The following is a 27,842-nucleotide window of genomic DNA, read 5'->3' as shown; positions in this document are numbered from 1 at the left end:
TAAATGCATAAAAATATTTATTGTCCAAAACTACAAGAAATAGTAGGTACAATGTATTAAACTTTTTTTTTTTTACACCTTTAATACCTGCTGCCAAAGTTTCTTTACCTTCAGGTCACATTTTTCTCTCATCCCCACTTTGACTTGACTCATTTTTTAATGTTAATTTTCTCTGTCATTTTCTTGTTATAATTTTTTTGGCAACTTTTATCTGCTGTTGTTTCCTATTAATGGACAGAAACAATGGGGGAGGGCGTGAAAGCAAGCATACTGGGTGAGCATAGAGATGTTAGCATCGCGTCAGTATAGGTGAACCAGACACAGAGCGAACAGCTAGTTTCATTTGCTTCACAGTAAGGATTCATTTCTAAAATGTAAAATAAAAAGCATGCCAAGTTCAACATGTGATTGACCTTTTATTTCTGCTTGATGACAGAATGAATACATTATCAAAATTCATCTAAATAGGGACTGGATCCTGGATCCGAGGTCTCAAACCTGCCCTCAAATGTACAGCAAATTCAGCTTCTTCATTAACAATTACCCCCACTGGTGGTTATTTTTCCCAACAATATTTTATTTTTTAATAATCTTATTGATGCTTTGATTTAGGAGTCCAGCTAAAAAGCAGAATTAAATAAAACTCAAAATCAAGAGAAATCTGTTGTTTAATAATTAAACTGGTCACATAGAGGAAGCACTGAGGTGGAAAATCAATTGTTCTTACTACATCTATGCATCTTATATATATTTATTTCTCAACAGTTGACGATGAAAACAAATATTTAGCGATAATCTCTCCAAATAATATTGAAAAAAGCAGTTCACTGCAATTAAAGAAATACTGTGTTATCATTTACACATAACCAAATACAAGGATTTAAATAAAGATTTTTACATCTACGTTCCTTTAAAACGAGCTTTACTGTTTTTATTTTCTGTTGCTTCCATTAAAAGGCGGTCAGGATTTTATAGGTAATCTTTTACTCGTGTGTTAACCACCGGCTATGATTTCAACAGCATCAGCATGATTCACCGGGTGTGGAGGTTTTGCTCCACAGCAGCCCGCAAACTGGAAAATTGGTTTGGAAAGCCAAAAAGAAAAGAACAGTTAACAACACCGACGACCTCCTGCAGGTGTTTCATGGCCAACGCAACAGTAAAACAATTTACTCCCTCTATAATTTGTTCTTTCTTTCAACATTTGAGCAAATATTTCTGGAGGGAACTCCGTGGAAATACAACCAACTGCAAACCACACGACACAAGCGCCGCCTCTTCTGCCACTGCCTGTGGTCGCCACTTACCAGCTTCCCCATCTCATGATGATGATGTCATGACCCCAAACGGATTCAGCAACATCTCAACTGGAACAAAACAAGAGGAAAACAGAGTTAAGATGCTTCAAAAGAGCGCCGAGCGCTTTGGGGTGTCAGACAAGTCAGAAATATAAAGACATGAGGTGACACAGCGGTCACGTGCTTCACAGGCTGAAACGGTACGTCACAACAAACAAACCATACACGAATAAAATATTTGGTTCTAATATACTCTATTCAATATACTTTAGTACTCTATTTAATATACTCTAAAGAGTATGTCGTTATTGGTGGGACATGAAGCGATGACTTGTTCATCTTCTGCAAGGACTCCCTGCTGGTCTCTGATGTGTTACCATGACAACAATCTTAAAAATAATTTTAAATTTCCCAGTTTGGGATAAATAAAGTATATCTATCAATCTATGACCATCAGTTTGGGTTTTATGTGCTTTACTGCAGGACAAACAAAACATTTTATTAATAAATGAATGTTTGTATCGTACAATAAACATCACATTGACAGCTGCAGCCAATAGCCTTTCCATTACGGAGAAGGATTTTCATACTGGTCATCTGGTTTGAACATTTCTGTTTTAATTGTGAGAAAAGTTTCAGGTTGATTGTGTTGCTCTGACGACGGTCCAAAAGGTAAACACTCTTAATAAGTAATAAAAATAAAAAAGCAGTAAAAGCCTGGAATCAAAGGAGTGGAAAAATACTATTAGTCTAATATTATTATTATATTATTATTATTATTATTGATAATAATAATAATAGCAACAGTAAGGTTACAAAAGTAAAATAGTGAGAATAATACTTATAGCAATAATAATAATAACAGTAGTTATATTAATAGCAATAATAGTAATAATAATAACAATCATAATAATGATATATCAATAATATTTATTGTAATATGTAATAGTATAGTAATAGTAGAAGTAAAAAATTTGAAATAATAATAAAATAATAATTAGTAATAATAATATAGTCATAATAATAGTAGAATTATAGTAGTAGCAGCAGCAGCAGTAGAATAGTATTAGTAGTGGTGGTAGTAATAGTAGTAGCAATAATAATAGCAATAATAAGTAGTAGTAAAAGAATCAAGGAGGTTTCCTTATGATCTAATCTTTTGACCAGTCAAGTTGTAACGGCTCCACCTTAAAGACTAGTAATAGTAACAAAAACAATAAGGCAGTCACAGACTGCAACATCCCGCGACACCCCTGAATTCAAGTTGTTACCCTGACCTACTTGCAGAGGTCAAAGATCAAAGCTAGTGCTCTGACCTATTTTCATAGATCAAAGCTAGTGCTTTGATTTACAGTCTTACACTGATCTCACTCGTCTTTCTATGTTATCCCATTCATGAGTGTAAAAGATAGATAGATAGATAGATAGATAGATAGATAGATAGATAGATAGATAGATAGATAGATAGATAGATAGATAGATAGATAGATAGATAGTTTAATGATCCCAACAAACACTGACAATTACAAAACATCACCGCTTTGAAGCGGGATGTGATTATAATAATATTGATAATAGCAATTATTATTACTGGAATATGTAATGGTAAAGTAATAATAATATAACTAACAAAACTAATAATAATAATAATAAAATAATAAATAATAGGCAGCAATACTAATAGTCATAAGAATCAGAATCCTTTATTAATCCCCCAAAGGGGAAATTGCTTAATAATAGTAGCAATAACAGCAGTAGTAGTAGTAATAGTCATAGTAGTGGTAGTAATAATTATAACAATAATAAGTAGTCATAAAACAATTGAGGAACAGTTTTCCTATGATCTAATCTTTTTACCAGTCACCTTTATTTTAAAGACTAGTAATTATGCAGTTGATTTTACAGATGGCTGACATCTGGACAGTCGTCACAGTTGAATGAGTTTATTTTTACTACTCTGCTTCTCAGTGGAAGGTTTTGTGCATCACTGCAGATGATGTGATAAAATTTAAAGTTTGTTTTTTCAGAGGAACAATCCTTTAGTTTTCCCTGAATGGAGATTCAAAGTCAGACACCAGTTATAAATAAGATGGATCAATCCAACATCCAACCTGTGCACCACAACATCCAAAAATTTTCATTTCATGACAGGTGTGTGGTAATAAAAATAAGGTGCCCACTGAATAAATCTAATATTTCTGCACTGTGAAGGTATAAAAATCTAATATTCCTAACATGAAGTTTGTGAGGAGTGACAGGAAGTTTCTTCATCTGAAATAGAATCAGAGTTTAAAATTCTGTTAAGGTTTGAATGTTAAGACAACACAAGCGTTAAAACATCTATGGAATCTGTCTGACAGGCTCTTCCTCCTCTAATGAATGTCCAACTTTAAGTCCCACAGGGAGACGCTGATCAACGACCTTTTGAGAAGCACAAAAAAAGATCAATTACACTCTTCCATTTTTAACTTTAACCCTCTTTCCTCACACTTTAACAAGCGACAGACTCATTTCTCATCTCCAGTCATGCTTTTAATCATTCTGTTAAGAGCTGAGGAGCTGAGTGTTGAGTGCAGCTCATCCTGAAGGCTTGTTTCAGTCCTGCTTTACCACGACAAGAATCAACTATTTCCTTTTTTTTTGTGGAGATCCAAAACACCAAAAGAAAAAAACAATTGACCTGAAAGGTCACCGTAAAACAATTGTTTACACAACGTTTATGCAGGATAGGGACTTAAGAGGCTGTCCGGGGATCTTTTTCACTCAGGACAAAGACGGATGGCTGGGATGAATTATTTACCGACAGGTCAGGATCGACTGGTCCGACGGAGCTTTGTCTTCCCCGCATTTCACTCTGTCGGGGCAGTCGCAGAAGAAACACCGATGATTTAAGAGAGAACAGCAGGTGCTTTAAAAGCTTGATGCTTCTGTTCAGACGTTCCAACGGCTCATCAAGGGAGGAGTGCAAGAGAAACTGACCACAGACTCTCACATTTATCTATAACAGAAGTTTTAAAGGCCTGTTTGGCTTTTGTTAAGATAAAAGTTGGATTATCCTTGAAGGAATTTTTTGAACCAACCAAAAATATTTTGCAGATGCCTCAAATGGCTCACTGATATTTTTCTGTTGAGCTGAATAAAATTAAATGGAAATATTTATACTTTAGGGGTAATTGTCAAATTACTCATTATCCTTTTACCTTTATGCATTTTTCACGTGTCATATACAAATTTATTAAATGAAACAAGATTTTAAAAATCCTATTTTGCCTTAAGTATTGATGATATATATGAATTAGTTAGCGCTACATTTATTAAAGCAACGTGTTTTAAAAATTGGTAACTGGTGTCTTTAATTTGATTTGAGATAGTTGCAGGTAGAAGATGCAGGCAGAAATTATAATAAACTCAAATAATTCCTTCACAATCAAAACATGTAATTGATAATTCTGAATTTCAAATGGTTTCTAATGAACCTGTACACAAAACAGATAAAATAGGGTCAAGTTAAAAACCTGCTGCTTTGAAGCGATGTCTGCTCTCACAAAAATACATTAAGGAGTAGTATGTGAACATCTTCACACAAATAAATATTTATTATAGTACTGTATATTTTGGAGGCCAGTAAAAATATGGGAAGCATTAATATTTTGAAGAAATTTAAACCTCATCAGAGACGACTCCCTGAAAGCAACATCTAAGACGTGGGCGAAGGAAAGCGAACCTGTCAAACACAGTCCTGGGCATAAGTACCACCATCTCTTTCGGTTGCCAGGTATCTCTCTATGCTAATGCACCAAACACACCATGACACACACACACACACACACACACACACACACCATGACACACACACACACGCACACACTTCCCTCTATCTGATGTCAGGACACTTAACAGTATTAATCACTGGTTCCTCATGATGAATGGATGGACTCCACTTAACATAATTAATCTGAGCTGCTGCTGCTGCTGCTGCAGGGCTGCAAGCCAGCCAGCTAGTCAGTCAGTCCAGTCAGTCAGTCAGTCAGTCTGTCAGTCAGTCCAGTCAGGACTACAGTACATGAAGGAGGACGATGAGGCTGGAGGATGAGGGATAACGGTGGTTGTTTTAGGACACCAGGTGTTCCCCTGGTTTAGATGCTGTTTGGTATTAAATATGTTCATGACATGTTTTTACGTGTCATGTTCACACGTCATGTTCATGTTCACACATTGTTTTTGAAGTTAAGATTTACAGTTTATGAAGAGTTATGTTATCAGAAATAAAGTAGGATTCTCACCGGATTGAGCGTCACTGAGGTCAGAGAGGTCGGAGCCAAGCTGGCGGGAATTCAAACCCTGGAAAGGAGAGAAAAATACGAACCTTTGTCAACATCGGGGGGGTCAATCAAATAAAATGCATTCATTAGTTTTTTCAGAAGTGCTGCATTATTTCTCAACGCTGGAGTCATATTTGAATGTGACAGTCGAGGCGGTGGATAACCACACACACATGCCTACAGACGCCTACATTCACACAAAAGCCTACAGTTATTCATGACTAAAGCTTTCACACACAGACGCAACAATCCAGCAGCCTGCAGCTCTTATTCTTGGTAAAAATTATTATTATTATTTATTATGACTATTATTTATTATTACTATTATTATTTATTTTATTATACTTATTTTATTTTTTTAATTTGAATCAATGCAAAGAAAGTTGTTAATATAAATAATAGGGAATGTTCGCAAGCTCTGTGATTCACACACACAGACACATACACAAAGCACTAATTGTGAAATCTGTGTTGTGCTGTGAAAATATAAATCACGGTTTTCTCATTGCGTAACAGCTTTCAGTATTTAACATCAAATTCGGTTGTCTAGTGATTTTTTTTTTTTAAAGAATGAAAATAAAATAAAAAAGTGGTTTTGAAAAACGCAGAAATTTCACACAGGTTTTGTAAATTCTTCTATTTACAGATTTACACGTTTAGAAAAAGCTGATTATAACGGGGATGCAAGCCAGTCAGAACATTAATTAAACACTATTATCTACAGTGTACACATTCACAATTGTTTATAGAAAACTAAAAATATGTCAGATCTGATGTCTTACCGGTTCATAAACTAAAAATAGCAGCATATTTTAATCAAACGTACGAGTGTTCTGTGAAACGCTCTCTTGTGGGATAAGTTTATAGCTACAATAGCAACCAGCATAATAGTGGGCCTTATAACATCACCATAGCAACACAACAGCAGCACAAATGGACTAAATAATTAAAATTAATGTAAATTCCTACCCATGGAAAAATTTTTGTATCATAATGATTTAATTACAGGTAATATGCTGATAAATGTTTTTTTGACATAATTATAAATGTTTTTTGAAGTGCTGCTCAACCACATTAGAAAAAATGTCAGCTAGGTATTTAATGTTCATCAAACTTGCTATATGTTAACCATCTAAAAGGAAATCCTTCAAAAAACATGCCATGGTGGCAGGGTAAGTAGGTTGGCAGGGTTTGCTGGGTTTTTGATGAAACAACCAGGCAAACAAGCAACACAGGAACCGGGTTTCAACGATAGATCCTGTACGACCGAAACAAAACGAAAGCACCTGTGGAATCTTCCTCACGATAACGTCAAATCGAGTTCCCGGTGATAGGTGCTGAGGAACATGCCTCATTTTTAACACTGAACATTGAACAGGGGCCACGAGCAGAGAGGCGGCTTCTAGTAAAAAAGAAAAAGCATGTCAGCAGGTAAATGAAGCTACGAAAGGGAAGTGAGGCGTTTGATTTTCGGTAAATATTAAAAACGGAAGAGCAAAGAAAAACAACCTCCGGCCTCCTGCAGCAGGAGGCGAATGTTCTCCTGCAGATCAAAACAAGGATGTCCCTCAGAAACTGGTGGTGTGCATGATTTAAAACCAAGCATTTAACTCATCCCTGATTCTGAACCCAGGTCAGGTCCCCCACGTGCTTCCCGTCAAGAAAACGAGTTGTAGTTTATACCCACTTGACACCAACGGGATCGAAGGGTCGTGCATCAGTCAGAACACAGAATCAATCTATCGAATAAAGCTTCTGTGGTTACTATGGTTACAGCTGTTAAGGACTTTGTTGACTTCAAGCTTGAATACTTTGTCTGTAAACAATTTAAAGCCAACACGGGCTGACCGCTGCAAACTCCTGCAGCACTGATGTTTCTTCACACATACGAGTACAAACTGATGAGAAGAGTAAATATTTCCAAAATCGACAAGTTAATAACTGATAATAGGTACAAATTAGTACCGCCGGAGGCGTAGCTCGAATAGCATGACACCATTTGACCTTCAGGCTCCGGTGTATTCCATTCTAAGGGAAAACGTAGGATTTTCCACGACTGCATTTGAAAGAGGAAAAGAAATTTTTTTTAAAAAGGAAGTGTAGAAAATTGTCAGTAAATAGTCGTCTGGAAAACCTGACGTTAAAAGAGAGAAATACTGTGAAATGATCAATTCTATAAATGTCAGGAACTCAAGCGCCAGTCCGTAAAACAAAAGGGAAAAGTTACATTCACGGAATTCAGTCAATCAGGTCTGAATATACAGGTTTTATTTCTGTTACTACGTCCTGTTGAGGATGACAACACTTGTTTGAACTCATTGCTCTTAGTCAGAAAATGATATGCTAATTCGTCTTCAATTCTGACCTTGATTGAACCCAGTATCTGCCTGAGCAACAAAGTGTGGAAATGACAGCTCAGATATTACAGCTCAGAATGCGTTTCAAAATATGAATCAGATAACTCGACATCTGAACAGTTTCAAATCCAAAAAATGAAACAGAAATAAAACAACACTTGACTTAAGACTCCCCAAAATAACTAATCAATGAAAAGTAATGATATTTTAAATTAAAGCCAGTGTAAATTCAATATTAAACATTCAAAAAACAACATAAGGGCCAGGCTCCAGACACAAAAGCTCTTCTCTGATCCTGAGGACTTGTGCGATGCTTTTTACAGACATTATCACAGAATCGCAGCCTGACGCAGCATCTCTACGGGTGACGGCAACACAACTGAAGCAGTGCATGAAGGGTCAACATGTGACTCTGATTTGAATGTGTAAATGTCAGTTCGGTCGGACAGATGAGCGCCGAGAAGAGGAAACAAGTTCTTTCACACGTTCTCATGCATGCAAAGACAACACAATGCAGACAACATGCAGAAAAAATGCTCGCATGCATGTAAAATGATTTCATTCAAACACTTAAGTTTAACGCCTGTTTGACAAAAATACTGTACATGCAAACAAATAACACGTAAAACAGGAGCATGATGACACTGTGCATGTTAGAGAACACACTATGTACATGTACACATGCACACACACCGTGTAAACACACACACACACACACAGACCAGACTATAGGAGAAAAAACATCACAAATAAACATACACAAACAGTTGTGTGTTCACAAATGTAGCAAGAAGCATATTATTATGTATTATTGTCATTATTATTATTATTATTATTGTCATTACTATATAATTATTATATGATTATTATTATTATTATTATTAGTGCATACACATAAGCTTCATCTGTTAGCATATCTGTGCAAACAATTAATGATGATGATAACGATAAATATTATTATAATTCATTATCATGACCATGTGTACGTCAACCAATAAAAACAGGCATACTGTAAAAATACACAAACAACTACTGCACATATTGAAAAATAAAACACATGCAGTCATCAAGTCACATTGAGCATTTAACGTACGCACACACACACATCAACGCAGAGTTGATTTAAGGCAGGAGATGACGCTCAACGGGCACACACACACACACACACACACACACACACATAATCCTAGTTTTAAATGTCTAAAGAAAAATTTGCACATACTATAAAACATACACACACACACACACACGGAACATTGTGCAAACACACAACACAACAATTAAGAAGAAACAGACACAATTTACAACCTGCAGACACATTCACACACTTCAGCTACACGCTGATCATTAAAGTAGAGAAAGAAACACACAGACACACACGCATCATCCTTGTTTTAAATGTGTAATAATGCAAATTTGCACATACACACTGCGCACAAGTTTTATAAATGTATGTACAGGGACATTGTGCAAACACACAAAACAACAATTCATAACAGACACACAATTTACAGCCTGCAGACACATTCACACACTTCAGATACACACAAATCATTGAATTAAAGTATCTCCATAAACACACACACACACACAGAACAAGTTAGTGCGGTGATTAGTCAAACAGTGTGATGCCACCCACGGCCTGTGAGCACGCAACATCGGCCGACTGAAACCATAAACAAGTTGATATTCATTCATCGTCTCATTTAAATCAGGGAGGGTCAACAAACGACGGTTCAAGTCGAAACGTCTGAAGGAAACCATGGCTTTCACTGTTCCTGAACACACCCTGAAGAGAAAGGCCGGGTCAATCGATCAGAAGAGATAGAAAATATTATATCTGGGTGATTATTCAAGACTGGTCACATTCCTGCAGGAGACAAGCAGCCCGTCAGGTGGCTTAGGAGAAAAAGGAAAATGGGCCACAATATTTATTTTTGAATAGAATTTGAATATTTTAAATGTCAATTTAATTTGAGTCATCAGCATTCAGATTACTGCAGGTACCACAACATATATTCAGTGGGTAACTGAAATAATCCCTCCATCTCAGTTATAAGATTAAAAAAGGAAAAATCATCAATGAGTGGTGTCAAAAATTAGGGGGTGCAAAACTGTGCAAATGCAAATTTTGAACTAAATTAAAATTGGCAGCTTCTTGCAGTTTGGATAATAAGATTTGTTTTTTAAATCAGCATCTGTTGTTGCTGAACAGGTGAAAACCTTGTTGCTTTTTTTCTTCCAGTCGAAACTGAGTGGGTTGAATATAACGAACATTTGAAGACAAATTTCCCCTCATGCTCTGGTAATATTATCACTCCAAAGCATCAGGGTTTCAGTTTGACTTGAATGGATTTATTTATAAGGTGAAAACAAGCCTGATGCCAAACAGGGTCACCGAAGAGCAGCTTTGAAAAACAAATCTGACACAAATCGATGTAAACTTCCCCTTTCAGCATCCAACCTTAAATTTAATCTATTAGATTCAACAGTGTGGCAATGGTCATATTTTAGATTTTAAAATTTTTGGTTTGATTAATTTAGTTTAATTTCAAACCCCAAAAAAAGCTATTTCTATAAATTTTAACTTTAAAGTGAAATCATAAAGTTTAACCTAAAATATTCTATAAATATTACATTTTAAATGTGTGTAATAGATGGAATATGAAGAAGCAAATCGCTCCAATAAATGAGTAAAAAATGTTTGCGAGTGTTTAACCCTGCTTCACCCACACTCACAGTTTCTATGTCACCTTTAAAGGTTCATCGATCAAAGTAATTTCATTCTGATTCAGAGTTTCACTTTTACTGCAACTTATATTTCATTTTTTAAAAATGCACACACCATGCAAAGAAGCTTTATGTACAATAATACAATAACACAACAAATAAACTACCTAATATTCATTCCTCACACTCATGAGGCCTGTGACTAAAACACCAAACAGCCCTGATGACAATTTTCTAGCGCCTGACAAAAACAGCAAACACAAAATCGGACAAGAACCAAGGTGGACAATTTTTCTCCAGACAGCAGAGCCTGAGGTTTTCGTCTCTGTGGGATCAGTGTGCATTTTGAAAAAGTGAAAAGGAAGCTGACATGAAAGTCTTTGTTTCTCTGCTGCTGACAATGTTTGACATAAAAGAAATATGAAAATTAAATAAGAAGACTTAAAGTAAAAGATTTTGTATTAATAATAATCTAAAATAAATGAACACGCTACAGCCATCGGACTTATTTTTTATTTAATCTGAGAAAATTTCTAATTTATTTCCTACTTTTCTTTCTATTTATTTTTTGTTTAAAAATAACAAAAGGGAGGAGAAAAGAGAAAGAAACACAATGAGGCCATTTTAATCATGACAAAAACACAACAAAAAGAAATATGAGAGTATTTCAACCCAAGTAAATCCACTTGTCTGAAATTCTGCTTTATATTTACGAGTCATAGCATCAGTTTCACCAAGAAGTGAGAGTGGAAAGAAAAGATCTGATCTGAATCATCATCTTTAATGTCTTCTTTATCAAACCGGATTTGATTTGTGCGCTTTCGCATAAATCAAATTAGTGAAGCAGGCGCCTCGACGAACGAACGACGAGAAGAGTGAAAGGAGAAAAGGGAAAGTTAGAAGGAGCCTTCAGAGACACGTGGGAGGCTGAGAGAACAGAGCAGAGGCCATCAGATGGTTGCCGTCTCCATTTTGAGGTGACGTGAACATCGTGTGCTCAAAGTGCTGCGGGGGTGAAGGGACAACCAGACACGGAGAGGCCTCGTAAATGTCCAGCCAACGCCTCACGCCTGCGTTCTTCCTCCTGCAGGCTCGAGTCAAATGTAGACGATTCGGCTTATTTTTGAACTGACTGACTCTAAACCTCCAGAGTATCCTCCAGTTGATTTTTTCTTTTTAAATATAAGTGCGATTAGTGAGGGCGTTATTGATCTGCTGCAGACTTTTCAAACAATAACACTCAAACACTTAGCATCCTTAGCATTACCACGAGTGCGATTAACGTTCATTGCAGTTTTACGGCTACGCCGTTGGACAATCTTCCAGAAGAGGATTCATCGAGCCGTTTTGGCTTCTCGGAACTGATCCGAGGTCAATCTCCCCGATGCACTTGCAGGAAAATGTCAAACCGACATGTCACTTCCTACTGCTGATTGGACTATCAGCGCTGACTTCCTCTTTCATGACAAGCCGACATTTGCAGCACCATTTGCGCCACCAAGATGGACGGGCCTAAAAATGTCCGGCTCCCATCTCAATTCAGTCTAAAGCGTCCGCTCAAATGTCCTGAGGGTAACTGTCGCAAAAAACTTTCCATGATGAGATACGTGAGATATATGACATATGAAGCAGCGGTCATCAGTGACCTCACCAGCATTTCAGTAAAAGATTAAACTATGCTAAAAATCTAAACGTGAGCCTGAACCATGAATCCGCTCGCTGTCAAATCAAAGGATTTTATTCATAGTTGTATTTTTGCATAAATGTGGTCGAAAAAAGGGGAAATCAAAACTTCCTATTATGAGGGTCTCGGTTTATATTTTGCATGTGATTTAGTGCCATCTAGTGGTTTGATTACAGATCATAACCAACTGAGCACCCCTCAACCTTCCCCCTCGCTTGCTGGAGAAAAAACTAGATTCTCTGTAGTTTGAGTTTGGTTTGTCCTTTTGGGCTACCGTAGAAACGTGACCCACAGGTGGCAGGAGAACAACACTTCATGTTCGTTGAGGAGAACAAAATGAAAACTCCTTTTAAGATCTTTGTCTCCCTCCCTCATGTTTGTCGGTGTGTTTATCACACAACAGAGGTAATATGTTCAATGGCAACATATCCAGCTAGACATGAAGAAGATGGTCACTGCAGCAGACAAAAACAAATGAAACCTGATTTTAAACCTTAAATCTGACAGTGAAGACTCAGCAAATTTTAAAAAAAGATCTGATCTATTACGTAAGAGTCTCAGCTTTGATGTACAAACGCAGCTCATCACGCGTCGCGCCACACACGCCTCACCTCATTGCTCAAAATTTATTTCCCTATATTTTCACGTGATCTGTAAGATGATTGTAACACCGATCAGGTGAGACGTGCAGCAGCCGCCTGCACACACAACAACCTGATGTTCATTTTACTTTCCAGAGCGGCGCCTCTTGGCGTCAACTTCATGTCAGAATCAAAAAACGACCAATCGGTCGAGCTGTCTGTCCCATTTTATGCAGGAAGCTTCCGTCTTCTGTTGCAGGAGTGGTGATAAACATGGCAACCCTGTTGGGTCACTCTCCTCGGCAACGGACAACACAAATGAACTCCGGCCTCAGAGCCGATTCTTGCCTTGCCCTCAAGGTGACAAAGGCGGCAAATTCAATTTGGCAAAGAAACCCATATATATATATATATATATATATATATATATATATATATAAATTATATTATATATTATATAATATATATTATATATTTTATAATATATTATATAATATATTATATTATATATTATATAATATATATATAATATATATTATATAATATATACATATATATTTATTAGTATTAAGGCTACGGTAAGACGAAACTAGCCACTGGCCTCAAAAGAGTTTTGAATAGACAAGCAGTGTGAAAATCTAGGGCACCACTGAGGTTATATATAGGTTATATATATTATCAGGTTATGTGTATTACAAAAATCACTGTTCCAGAGATTAATCTGGGATAGCTGATGAACTAAAACCTGGTTCAACATCTGCCTTCAATCACGGCTTTGTCAGAAATAATGTAAAGTCACACTTTTTCTCAGTACCAGCACAGATCGGATGAAGCTCAAATGAGACGCAGGAGGTCAATGGGTCACATGATCCCTCAGCCTCACAGGGTTTGTGGTGTACTGACAGGTGAGGATGAACACGTGAATGTACATCACCCCTAAAAACGGATCATAGTCAGTTATTTCTGGGTGAAACTATTGGGTTTATTTCTCTTCCAGCAAATTCTAAGAACCAAAACCGAGAACAGGCTTGTGGGTTTCATGCTCAACTATTCAGAGAGGCGCTTTGGATGGGAGTCAACGGCGTCGCTGCAACCTGACATTTAACATTTTGTGTGCATCATTGCCACCTGTGGAGCCAAATAAATCCCACGCACCCCTTTCACGTGAACTCAACACCGACTCCTCTTTCCTTTCATTCACAGGAACTTTGTTTCCTCCCTCCTTGATCATTTCTGACGTAACAGCATTTGGATTGTTTACTTGTCAACAAATTCAAAAGGTCCAGAGTGCAAAGAAACACACAAGCATCATGGATGTTGTTCACTATTGCAATCCCAGCATCCTTCTGGTGTAAACCCTCCAGAAAGTTCAGCTCATCCTCCAGAGGCCATCTCTATACACAGCAACCCGTGAATTTAGTATTTTTAGCCCCCTGGGTGATGTACCTGTTGTTTACAGTTGTGTGCAAGATTCAAATGAGTTTTCCTCTCAGTGTTAATGTTTAAAGGTCACGCTCGTCTGCTCTAAATGCCACGGCAATGCGTGGAACATCAGGAAGTGCTTCACACTGCAGACAGAAAAGTGACATTTCTGACAGGAGTTGAAGCAGGTGGTTTAATATTTCATCCTTCTGGAAATGACACCATGTGATCGTAAATATTTCAAATACATCATCAAATAACAATTATTAATTTACATATAGTCTCTGGACCCAGGCCGGTCCGGTGTATTTAACTGATGTTATTATTTAAAATGTCTCTGTAAACTTAAACTTAATGTTCAAAGATGCTTTATACAAACACAGCAGTGTTTTTTTGTGCGCCAAAAATGTTGCTATAATTATAAACCTCTCAGTATTTTTAAAAGCATTTTTGATGAGTCATTATATAGCACATGAATATCCGAGGATGTTAGTTTTTTATGCTTCACGTGCGTAAAATCTTGATATTTTCTACAATGTGTTCCACCAGTTTTCTGCAGATTTCACTGATGGTTTCAGAACTGCTCTTCCAGCCTGTTGCTGACTGTAACTTCACATCTAATCTCACAAAATTGTAGTAACTAAAAAAAACACAGTGTGTTCACTATATATAACAGCTGCTCTACCCATATCACTTCTTCTTTGTAAATCCCCAGGAAATCCATCCCTGGGCGTCTGAAGACATCAGAAACATCAAACTTTCTATTTTGCTCTGCGTCTTTATCAAGGCAGAAGTGACATTTTTCAATGATGATGACCAATAAAATCTTCTGGAGTTTTTTTTTTTTTTTTTGCAGGGGTCATCAAAGCATGAAGGATGGAGTTTTCAATCTGTAATCCAGTTTGGAGAGATTAAAAAAAAAAAATCAACTGAAGTCAGCGGTGACGCTGCGCGTCCTGCAGCCGCTGCGGATCTACGGTGCGTTAACGTGATCCGACGGGCCTGCGCTGACGTCATCGACGGAAGAAAGTAATAAAATCACCTGTTTTTACTAATCTATCCTTCAGAGCAACGACATAGTTTTCTTGTATTTCCGTACATTTTTAATTAACGTAGAATAAAACGCATGCTTGTTTGTTTGTTTGTTTTTTGTTCGACTGAATATCTGTTCTTTATGATTTGGAGCATTTAAATCACAACATTTGTTTAAGATGTGTTTTAAGCTCTGCTCCAGTCGATCCATGATCTGATTGGACATTAAAAGCTGCCTTTAGTCTCTTCTTAATATCCAGTTTCTGCTGACTTAAAGCGAGAGATGCCGTCGGGTTGAATTTTTATCTTCCTCACAACCGCAGGTGACTCAGAAACACACAAACACGCACGGGAAAATAAAGATATGAAACTTAATATAGCTGTTCAAAGAAGCTGTTCAAAGAGAAGGAAATTCAGACGACGATTTCACAGATTAGGAGCTGTCGCTGCTTGAAATCTGTTGTGGGATTTGCGCGAACCTTCCAAAAAAGACGCGTTCGGTTCCTGTTGTTCAATCACTGCGATATTACATCTGAGGAAAAGTGGGAATGTGTGTATAAACGTTAAGTATACTAATAATTTCTTAGTTTATTCTGAAAGAAGAGTATTTTTAATAATTATTATTAATTACTATTATTATTTATTATTAGACATAATATATATGTAATTTTAACAAAATAATTAACTGATCTCTTATTTAAAACGTGAATTAAAACAATGAACTCCTCATTTCTTTGTGAGAAGGTAAAACAAGTTTGTCTCCTCATTCTGACCTTTAGTTGATTTGCCATTATTTTCAGTCAAGAAAAAAAACCTTTATTAATAACGACACAACCCGGCGTCACGGGAAAAAGCTGGAAAAAGCACGCTTTAGCCTCAGAACAGCGTTTATGACGTCATATTTGTATTTATGACGTAGCAGCGACGTGGAAAGGAAATTCCACTAATTTAGAAATACATTTTAATTCTTTATGTTACAGGTTTAATAATTCAGTGATGTTAAAGCTCTATCAAATATTGGTATTGGCAATATTAAAGCAACAATCCTCCCTCAGACATGAATCAAACTGGATTTCAAAGCAAGGATTTATTTTTTTGCGGTTTAGCTTCATTTATTTTGCTCGTGGTGTGTTTGAACGCGTCACATAAAGCATTTCTGATCAACCCATTCATTGTTTTAATGATTTCCTGTAGCTGCCGCCGATTTTATATCAAATTTCCATCAGTAGCAAAAAGAAAAAAAACTCTGGAAAGTCGTACTAAAATGTATTTTCTCTACATCCCATTTAAAAATGATTTTTCTATTTTTTAATAAAGCCTGAAATTTATGGTGGGGAGAGTAACATTTAACACCTCGCTTGGGGAAACTTAAAATATTCGGGGGGGGGGTTTACACAAAAATTTTATTTTGAACTTGGTTGTCTATAAAACCCTGGAAAAGAAAAATTCGCGGTGGTAAAAAACATGAATTCCTTTTCTAAATATTCTTCACAGTAAATCCAACAAAACCAGCTGATAATGGGACTTTAAATAAATACCAACAAACGGCTGGACACTATCAACCCGATAAACCCGCAAATTCAAGGAAATATTAGCAGGAATATATCAATATTCAGATGAGACAAACAGAAATGTATGAATCTTAACATATAAATAAATATCCACAGTTTTAATCAGCAGAGCGGTGACTATTGAGGTTTGTGTTGTCGTTTTTTAACAGAAAGGATTCAGAAACAATGTTTTCCGTGCAGTGAGAGCTGATCCACAGGCGTGGTGGGGGTGGGGGGTGGGGGCGAGTGGGGCAGAATGATGATGCTGATGATGGGAAAACGCTGGAACACAAGGTGCAATTCAGTGAGGAGGAGTCTCCCTCTAGTGGACAGAGACGGTAACACATCTCTGGACCCTCAGGTCTCCCCTCTAGGTTTCAGGTTCTTACACCCTAACAGTAAACCGTCTGATCCTGAATGGAACGCAGCCCAACACCGATGCTGATTCCTTTGCAGAAAAATCTAAATATTAAAATAGATATAACCATCTAAAGCTATTACAATTACTCCCCACCCCCCCACCCCTTCAGACATGCAGCGCCATGAAAACTATGGAATATAAAATCAGCACAAAAAATGTGATCCAAGCACCACAGCTACAGAATCAGTCATAATGTTCTGGAAGTGTTACCAGCTCTCAGAGGAAGAGGACGGTGTGTATTTTACTCATCATCATTCATGATGTTATGTCTGTTGCTTGGGAGATTTAGATGAATTGTGTTTTGTTTCACAAAGTTAAAAATGTCCCTCATGTCACCACCGTGGGTTTAAACACACAGGAAGAGAAGCTCCATTTGTTCACGTGTGTTAGATACTTCACATCCAATAACTACTTTAGTCAGAAATACAACAACAAATATGTAAATATTTTCTATTCTACCCTACTTTGAAATCGGCAAAAATAAAAGCATAATTATTTAGAATGAAAAAAATAATAATCTAAACACACTTTTGAGAATATTCAACATAATATGTTGTTTAATGGATTGAGCATCAATTCTATTTGTATTCTTTAACGCCTGGGATCAATACGTTGATCTAATATGAGAAATATTCATTCATTAAAATGATCAAATCTCTCAATGGAGTCATAACTAGATCAACTACGTGAATTCAGGTTTTCACAAAGCAGAATTTGCAGATTTATGAGTCATTTTTCTGATGTTTTTGCTGCCGGGTCAGAAAGCGAGAATACGAGTTTTTGTCATCATTATTCTGTTACGAGCGATGTTTGTGTCGTTCTTAGTCATTTACTGTATGTCAAACCATCACACACCGCGAGTAAGGGTGCAACAAAACACACACACACACACAAAAACAATTCTGTCCCCGTTTTGCTTGTTTTATTTTCTCGTTTTCTCTGTTTTATTGCAGCTTATTTTGGTCTGTTTTTGTGTTCAGTAATTACTGTAAGGCGCTCACGGGGTTAAAAATACCCTCGGCTTGTTTCAAGTGGAGTGGAGTCAGAATTGCTCTGTTATTTCACATCCTGCTGCAGCTTTTCTCTGCTTTTTTTTTTTTATAGAGTCAATCTATCCTCTAACGCTGGACTTATTCTTTCCTTTACCTCCGGGGGCAGGAAGTGATTTAACAGCGAGCTGGATTATTAATAAAATTAGAATCTTATCCATCCATGGTCCCTACAGAGCCTGAAAGCTCTTCTTTAACTGGATTATTTTTAATGTATTTGTACATACAGTACTGTATGTACAAATACATTAAATACACTGTTACAATACAAACATCAGGCCCATCCTGTGACGCTGCACAGCGTTAAATGATCTATTTAGAGTCACAGGAGGAGTTCCAGCCAAAAAACCAGTGACCTACAAATGTTTTCAGGGCGCTTTGATGTTTATTGATCTGGAACCTGATGATCTTCCTTGTGAGGCCGCGCCCTTCACCATTTACAGTCTGTTAAAAATGGAACTTGATATTTCTGCACATTATTCACACACAGATTGTTGTCCTCCGGTGGACGTCATGAGTGATCCTGTGCAGACGGTGTGTGTCTTTCACGGTGTGGGGGTGGTAGACTATCTGGTGCTTCTCGTAGCAGCAGAGCGCTGACTCATCTCTGTCGCACACCCTCCCACACCCACCCACGCCACGCCGCTCTCGGTCTCTGTCAGTGGTGGTGATGTTGGGCCAAGGACATGATACCAAAACCAACTGCAGAGCTCGATCCGGACGCGCAGAGGACAAAAACACACGTTTACCGTAAACGGTGGGTGGGGGGCAGAGGTGGGTTTGGGTGTGGTAGTTATGAAGAACGAGTGCAGGCGTGAGAAAAAAAGAGAGAGAAAAAAGATGAGGGTGGAAATATGAGATGTATAATTATGATGAGCGAAACGTTTTAAAATCAAACTTTCAGCAAGGGGACTTCTGTTCATTTATCAGACCTTTCTAAGCCGATTAGAGCTAACTTGGCGCTTGCTGACCCGCCAAATGGCATAACAATCGGTTTGTGCCGTTTGACATTTAACCTCTAGGTTTACAGCAATACCACAACCGGCCACTAGAGGGCAGATGAAAAATTCACTCAGAATTTAGGCAAAATCAGTGAATATTTTCGCAAAAAAAGGATTCAAAAGTCAGCAAAACTTTGAAGGACGACAACACTGAACACACACACACACAGACACACACACACACACTGTTAGGCCTCATGGCTGATGTAGCGTCTGCAGCTCGGGGTTAATAAACAGACGTCACAAACGTCAGCTAACACTAAGCCTAGCTTCATTTGGCTATGTTAAGCGTGACATGTTGTCTTAACAGATCACAGTGATAATCACAGGTCACGTGACCCTCACTGACCCAAACGTCACGCGTTACCCCCACACACACACACACACACACACACACACACACACACACACACGGAAAAATAGAAAACCAGGGCTGCTGTTTTCTCTTCACAGATGTGGTCAGCGCGTCACGCCGTCTGGGACTACATGACTAACGTCGGATCAGCCTCAGATGTCGAGGGCCAGACACAGTCCTCATGATTTTATTTCTCATTTCCACTTTCTCATTGGCATGAGAAAAAGAAAAGACTTTTTCAGGCTGCGCTTCACGAACGAATCCTTTCCAACAAGGCTTGAAGTTAAACCTTCTTTTATTCACACCTGTTTTCTCACGTCAGCAGAAAAAAAAAAAAACCGAGCTGAAATCTGTTTTCCTTTTAAACTTCACCTCGTTTTCGGAAACGTCTAGAACCAGAACCGTTGATCTGACACTTTTCTCTCAACCCGTCTGAACATGAAAACCCGAACGGAGACCTGCATTCCTTCTTGGCTTCACAAAAAAGCCAGCCGATGCTTCGAAGAAAAAAAAAGGGGGTTCCACTCACCGATACGTCCTCATCCTCCTCTTCGTCAGAGAGCTGTCGCAGAGAAGTGAGAAGGGCAGAGAAACAGAGAGAGGAAAGAAGAAGGGAAGGAATGTTTTAATCACTTTGAAAGCAGCCAGTCATCTTCCCACACACATTTCTGAGTGTCATACTCACAGAAACACACACACACACACACACACACACACACAGAGACATCAAGGGACCCCCCAAACGTACAGATGTAGAGAAAGAACGACAAAGTAATGAGGTGGAATAGAAAAGAGGAATGAATAGAATGCAGAGCAGAAGCAGATGACAGAGGGAGGAGAGAGAAGAGTGGCTCAGCTGAGTCATCATCCACCACTTCCTCCAAGAGCTCTCTACTAATGAGTGGCCAACTTTCTGAGACAACACACACACACACACACACACACACACACTGTTCTTCCTCTTTCCCTGACGTCACCACCTTGTGACCGCCTGTCGAGCGACAGCGCCCTGAGAACTCGACCCCTGCAGCGACCTCGCCGTCCGCGTCATGAGAAGCTGTACAATCCCAGGCTAAATTTAGAACGCTTGAACCCCCTTTTCCCAGAACTACATCCATATTTGAACTTTGTTGGGGAAGTGGAATCGAGAATTTTTGGGAAAGACGTTTGTTTGCTTTCCAATCCGTTAGATTGGTGTTGAAACGGAACCACATGTCTTTTATAGAAGGAAAGTTTAAGTTCAGAAGCAACACGTTTCCTGTTCCTGCATCATGAGGGTTTTCATGGAATCCCGACTCGATTAATTCCAACTATAGAAGCCAACACCCGTCAGACTCTGGACAATCACAGTAAAGTAGAAGGATCACGCACATCAGGAGGTTTTGGGCTTGATTCCCATTAAAAAAAACAGGAAGTGTGTCACATTCCTTTGGCTCTTTGGTCTGGGTTCTCCAATCAATGATTCTTATATTAACGTGAATAGAAAGAGGCAAATCCAATGCAATGTTCATGTCAGAGTAAGGTCGGCCTGATGATGTCATTAATGCGCGCCTCCTGACGTCTGTTTAGCGTAGTTTAGCATAAAGCTAGCAGGAGGCAGAAGTGATCATCAACAGCTGTTGGCCTGACTGATCCAATCCCTTTCCTTTAATCTGCTTTCAAGTAGAAATACATAAATGAAAAGTCTGGTTTCCACAGGGGGGTCTGGTTTCTCTGGGTGGGTCTGGAGTCGCCCACCCCCACCCCCACCCCCCAGAGAGGAGAGGATCTGACTCACCTCCTCCTGAGTCCAAACAGCATTAGTGTGCAGTCAGTGCACTGAGACTCCATTGTGTTTCTGATTGGTCCACCGAGACACAGGCAGGCAGACAGTGTGTGTGTGTGTGTGTGTGTGTGTGTGTGTGTGTGTGGTGGGATGACTGAGACACTGAGGAGGTGAGTTATCCCGAGATAGTGTGGGAACCGATGAGGATTTCCCAATGTCTTCATCTTAAGAGTTTTTAGCGTGGGTGGTAATGTGTGTGTGTGTGTGTGTGTGTGTGTGTGTGTGTGTGTGTGTGTGTGTGTGTGTGTGTGGTCCTGTGGGCAGTACGTGTAATAAAAACAGAGACGAACCGTGTGTTTCCACTGTGACTAATTCTTGAGTAAGACTACCAGACTCGCTGCTGCAGGTGGTTCGTCTTTGTTTCTGAGGGTCGCTGAAAAGTTGACCTTCATCAAAGTCGAGTCCGACACTCCTTGGAGTCGTTACTGTTTGAACTGGGAATCTATATCAACTGAACGACACCCATGATGATGAGTCATGAGACAAAGTGGTGGAGAAAACACACCAGAGTTTAGTTGTTGTTCAAACATAAACGATGAACATTTAATACTAAAAGTTCTCACACTGAAACATTTACTCATCCAAAATCAAATGTAATAGAAGTTGCTTTTGTGTTGTTGATTTGAAATCTTTCCAGGATTTTTTTTAATCATCTGCTGAGGATAAATTCAATAAAAACGTGTGTTCATTCATCAATCAATCCATCAATACAGTCCCATAAACTAGAATAATCTAAAAAAAAAAAAAAAGTGAAATCTTTTGCGATCAAAACAAGTTTATTTTTCGATTATTGTAGCTTTTTAACAACGGCTAAGGCAAACACTGTTCACTAAAATGCTAACAATGTAGCATTTGGCTCAATCTTTGTTAGTGGTGATGCTTTTTTCTTTTCTCTAAAGGTGGACACAGATTTTTGTTGGGAATCGTTCCTGATTGGCTGAATCTGATTCTCCCGGTGGAGATCAGGTGACACACAAAGGAGCGTTTGATACGTTCACCTTTCATTAAAGGCCCGAGAAGATGCACACGCCCCATCTCGCCAAACTCTTAAACTTCAATTGTGGCTTCAATCAATAGCCGTGATAAAGAGGATTCTCACACACACACACACACACACACACACACACTTCACTGATCTCTATGACTGTGTGAAACTCAACCTGGCTGCTTCTCATTGCTCTCTCCAATTGATTTCTTTAACTGTGTCAATCAATATCGCCAGCTGGCACCACAACCCATCAATACCGCCCACTCCACGGGGTGAATAAAGAAGCTCCAGGGGGTTTGGAGTTTCTTTATTCACCCCATGGAAATGACACTTTGAAAGAATTCACTGATCGTGTGCTGAGGGCAGGAAGGCACTGATCATGAATCACAGTTGATGAGGATAAGAATGATGATGATAGATGTTGAAACACTGCCCTCTGCTGGCAGGAACAATTATCTCCTCCTCGACAGGTCAAACAGGTCAAAAGCCTTCATGGCTAAATGTCATTTCATCAATTACTTTAATAAAGACAAGTATATAAATGAGTTCACTTAACATATGGAGTGGCAGACTCCTCATCAGTTGAAGTACTTAAAAATAATTTCCTTTGTCTTTTCGAGCTGTAAATTTTAAAAATAGGTTTATGTACCACAGTTGTGTTAACTTGAAATCCAGTTGTAAAAATGCTAAAATTCTCACCTAACCTGTGAGGTGGAAGATAAAAAGTCTTGACAGGTGATAACAGAATTTATTCATATATCAGAACCAAAAAAATTTTTTAATTCACTAAACATGACATTTTGTGCATTGCATCATGTCAGCTTTGCCACTAGAGGGCGACATAAGCCCGTTTTCAGCACAGGGTGGCGCTGTTGTCTGCGCCTCATTTAAAAAGTGTAGTAAAAACTGTGCAGAATCCAAAAAAGAGTTTTTATATATATAAGAAAAGAAAGTTCTGCTTTCTAACATGTCTGACTTGTTAAAAATATTTTCAGGATGGATTATTGTTGTGTCTCAAACATAAACCAGCTCCTCTGTCATCAAGTGCAGCAACACTTTATGTATAAAACATGCATGGATGCTTCTTGACCTTTGAATTCCATTGATTAAAAAAGCAGATGTGTGAATTCATGCGAGTCAAGAAGCAATTTGCATTTTTCTAAAAAAAAATTTAAAAAAAGTAAGTTGTCAGTGAAAACTCTTCTTTTCTGAAGTTTCAGGCTCCGCCACCACCACTTCCTCTGCTAGCTTCAGGTCCTTACTGGAAACCAGTAGCTGTGAGTGAAAACCCCACCGTGGTAGCGTGGAGAACATTATTTAGTTAAATAGTTAGCTACAGAGTAAACTCTGTAAGTAACACACACCCTTTCACCCAGTTGCACCCTATGACAGCACTGGAAACCAGTTGTTTACCTGTAAAACAATGAACGCTCAGTGTGTGTTGTGCTGTTATAGTGCTATTGCTGCAGGTCAGGGAGAGGCTTTGTGTAAAAGTTCAAGTGCAGATAGCAGATATGGGATGTATGAGTGCATCCTGCAGAAATAGAGGGTGTAGCTCTATCCTGTTTTAATCTGCACCATCCGAATTAGAAACAATCAACTAGGCGTGCAGCATCCACTGATATGCAAAACCCTCTATGTCGGAGGCAAAGTAACGCAAAACAGTGATAAAACACCCACGCTGACTGTGTCCTCTAGGTTATCAGCTGATAGGAAAAACACGGTACGATAAGATAAAAATGCTGCTGACAGGTTCTGCTGATCATCCTTCCTCTAAACCCGCTGTAAAAAACAACAGAGGCTCCAGATATCTGCAGAAGTGACTCCTATTCAAACATCCAGCCATGCACTGTGCACAAAAACCCTAAAATACACACAAAGGCCTCCACATCTTCATGCAGTCTAAATTCAGATAGTGACATCATCACTCCCTGTTAATGGTTCAATTTAGAATTTTGCATTTAAAAAAAAAAGCCTCAAAAGGAAGACATTTATTTCTCACCATCCCTCAGGCTTCAGGGGTAAATTTGAAAGATGCACCACAACACCTGCAAAGCTACAGCCGAGGCAGCTGCGATGACTTCCTGAAAAGTTCATCTTGGAGATAAGAGTTTTTCCTCTCTGGATCCTTATTACTATATATAACAGCAGAGGCCTGACAGTGACACATGTGTTTGTGTTAGCATGCACCACAACACAAACTTACTGTGACACTGCTGAAAGATGGTCTGAGGGATTTTTTTTGTGTTTGTGAGGCTTTTGCAACTGGCAGCTGTAAAAAAAATTTATCTGTTCCATTGTTTTTGTTCAGGTGGGAAATCATCCAAAGAGAATATTTGAAATTTCACACCTTGAAAACTAATTACAGTAATCTGCATGACATCACCTCATTCTTATTTTATAGCATAAAAATAAATGGTAAGAGTTCATGCTTTAACCTTAAACTAGGGTAATTACCTCTTGGGTAGCTCCCTATTTAACCCAGACAAGTGAAAAATTAACAAAATAAATTCTAAATGTGAGCGTGTTGCTACAACATGCTAATGAGATCTAAAACCAAACATGGCTCAGTTTTGCTGCCCCCCAGTGGCCAGGAAGAGTCACCACAGGTTAAAGTTCAAGCTACCATCGTCAAAGTTTGTCAATTAAAAAGTTAAATCCAGTCTTTATTTGATTGGCTGATACTTTAAAGCCAGATGAAGATGGATTCTAAAGAATTGCTCCTCGTGAAGCTAGGCCATGTCTCTTTCCTGAATCTCCATAGCAGCATCTCCTGCGATGTCCGGTAATTTTAGCCGTACCGAGTCGCTGGGGAGTCTCCATGCTCACTGACCCACAACACAACGACCACACACAACAGGCAGAGAGGACATTCTTTACTGCGATCGTAGTTATGACCAAGATGCAAATTCACCATGGCGACTAAATTCCTGATCACCAAGTGCAAACATTGGTAGGGCAAACTCCTGGTGACATCTACACAAAGTGTACTGGGAGTTTTCTGCATGTGGTTTTAACATGAGCTCCGGTAAATATTTAACACGTTCAGGCAAGGAAAAAGTTTTACAGGTGAAAGAATCAAATGCCATTGTGCCAAACTTCCCAAATCCAGGACCTAAATTGACATCCGATTGAAGTTAGGAGTGCAAGATATTTTTCTTATGTACTTTGAATGCTTGGGATGCAAAAAGATGCAAGTGACAAGAGGAAGCTCGTGCTGCTGAGGTCGCTGGGAAATCGAACGAGGAAACTGAGTTGATGTCTTTACACCACACACATTTTCTGTTTCCCGCTTCACACACCCTCTTCCTCTTTTCCATATTTAGCTCATATCCGGGTCGGCGGCTCTAAACTTCTCAATGTTCCCGCCGCATGAACGGAGAAAACAGGGGCAGGGAAATCCCACCTTACTCATTATGAAAGATAGATTCACCAAAGTGCCACAAAGGGTTCATTTGCATCTCACTGAAGGAGAATAAAGTTGGTGGGGGCATGAGGGGGCGACCAACAATGGCCAAAAGGGAAATTCATTACAACTACATTGATTTGAAGGAGGAATGCTGTGACTGTAACTGTTACGTTGGTGAGTTTGTGACTATTGGAAATTTTAACATCAGAGCAAAAGGAAAGAGCCCACAGCTTCATATTGAATCATATGAAACAGAAAAAAAGACTAGTGTGGGAAGGAAAAAAGTCCAATCAAGGCCCACTTAGTCTTCAACCATAGATCGAGGTCCTCGTCAGCGGACGTCATAAGTGAGCAAAGCCTTGAAGCTTCTCCAGAGCTTCTGTGATTCACCTCCTTTATTTGTGGAGTTTTGTGTTCTGAGATGCATTCCAACGCAGGAATAACTCAGGAAGTGGAAACCAATTCCAGGTTCCTTGAGGTTATGAAAGAAATGTAACGCTTGAAATCAAATCTGAAACATATTCACGTTGAAGAGGATAAATTCACACAACGGCACACAGCAGCCACAAGCTCCCTCAGCTAGAAATGTATTTGTTTGTGTTTTATTCCTCATGTTTGTCTCATTTTCTTTTCACTAGTTGAAGCATAGAGCATGAACATGGATTACCTTTAAATAAAAACATCTACAAACAATTTTGAATCTTATTTTCAATAATGACAGACAAACTACTACGCAACTGTAGTTAAACTATGAAACTAAACATTTGTAAAAATAAACTGTTTAAAAGTTACCCCCAAAACTACCGTGTACTATTAATTCTTTACTGTGATGTTCAGATGTCACAAACTAATCATGTGATTTTCCTCATGCAACAAAAAAAAAGAAAGAAGAAAACTTATAATACAGAAGAATTATCTTAATAGGGAAATGAATTGCATTTGTCCGAGAGAACTTGAACGTAGCACTTCCCGAGCGCCTTCCCTTTCTTCAGGCATTCGAGTGACGCCCGGTGCATCCTGGTCATTCTTTCCAGGAGGTGACGCTCACAGCCAGACGTTACGCGCGGGATCAGGCGCGCAGCTGCATGAGATCAGGTGACGTCACAAGAGTTGGACTGTTTTGAGCGCAAACCGCGTGCTGTCCGTGACGCTTGTCCCGCACACATGACTAAACCGCAGAAAATGCTGCTGCCCATTACAACCGATGGGAAGGAGAAGCCATTCAATGCTTCTGAGAAGGGGAAGAGGAAGGTCTGGTTACTATCTCTGTCTGACACCACATACTTCCTTTTATCTGCGCGCAAAACGCCCATATGCGTCACTGTGCTGCACGGCGCTCAACGTTCTCAACTTTTTAGAATGTCTTAACAGCTCTGGAATGTTGAATTCAGTGCAGTAAAAACACACAAATGCATAAATATCCGCGTAACCACGCATTAATAAGTCAAGATTATGCAGTTTTGTATTCTCAGAAGGAGCGCAGCTGATCGGATGACTTTTACGCACAAAAATTCAAGACGGAAAATGAAGTGAGGGACTTACCCCGCATCCCTGGTGATGCCAGGCTGGCAACTCTTCACCTCGTTTTTCTTTTTAAACTCAGCCAACATCTCCGGGGAGCGATTTTGCAGCAGCAGTTGATATTTTCTGTCACTTCCAGGCTTTTGCAGTGGTGACTAAAAATCTTCCTGAACTCAATCCCTGCGCGCGTTTTCTCGCTGTCTGTCCTCAAGAGACTTTCTGAAACTTTCTTAATTGCTGCACCGGACCTGTCTTCTGTGGTTCAGCCATTCATATTGCGGGGGCTGAGAGATCAGC

General features: G+C 38.8%; 1 long non-coding RNA gene across 1 annotated transcript; it reads right to left on the bottom strand.

The window, feature by feature from the left end:
• Nucleotides 1-27,842, bottom strand: LOC137603993 (uncharacterized). Its single transcript, XR_011037376.1, has 3 exons — nucleotides 27,567-27,842; nucleotides 5,582-5,639; nucleotides 1-1,367 (listed from the first exon to the last, which is right to left on the bottom strand). It is a non-coding gene; the product is annotated as an uncharacterized lncRNA (long non-coding RNA).

This window comes from Antennarius striatus, chromosome 11, assembly GCF_040054535.1.
Source record: "Antennarius striatus isolate MH-2024 chromosome 11, ASM4005453v1, whole genome shotgun sequence".
Lineage (NCBI taxonomy): Eukaryota > Metazoa > Chordata > Actinopteri > Lophiiformes > Antennariidae > Antennarius > Antennarius striatus.
This window is presented reverse-complemented; position numbering and strand designations above follow the sequence as displayed.